This window comes from Sinocyclocheilus grahami, unplaced genomic scaffold (assembly GCF_001515645.1).
Source record: "Sinocyclocheilus grahami isolate Dianchi unplaced genomic scaffold, SAMN03320097.WGS_v1.1 scaffold2014.1, whole genome shotgun sequence".
Taxonomy (NCBI): domain Eukaryota; kingdom Metazoa; phylum Chordata; class Actinopteri; order Cypriniformes; family Cyprinidae; genus Sinocyclocheilus; species Sinocyclocheilus grahami.
In genome coordinates this window covers 5,863-6,216 of record NW_015507193.1, presented here as the reverse complement: position 1 = coordinate 6,216, position 354 = coordinate 5,863, and positions in this window count along the sequence as shown.

Sequence of the window (354 nt, the reverse complement as noted above, 5' to 3'; positions counted from 1 at the left end):
GGGGCGACCCCCCTCCCCCCCCCCCCGCCCCTGATGGTGAGACCAACTGTAAAATGAAACTGGCTCTTGCTGATGGCCTGTTATTGTATATTTCTCTTCTACCAACTAAACAGGCAAAAATGCCATAAAAAACCTCTCAGAAGTATTTGATTTATTGTCCCCCATTTATTTATTTTTTTTATCCCTGAATGACATTTGAAGCAACCTACTGCAGTGAACCATCACTTGGTTAACCAGGGAGGCCATTGCAGAATAAGTTCTATTTCATTTTCCAAGACACAACAGGTTACTGAGAGAGCAAATCTATGATCAAGAGGTCAACGAGGGACGTCAGAAAGATCCAGAGTGAAGAAA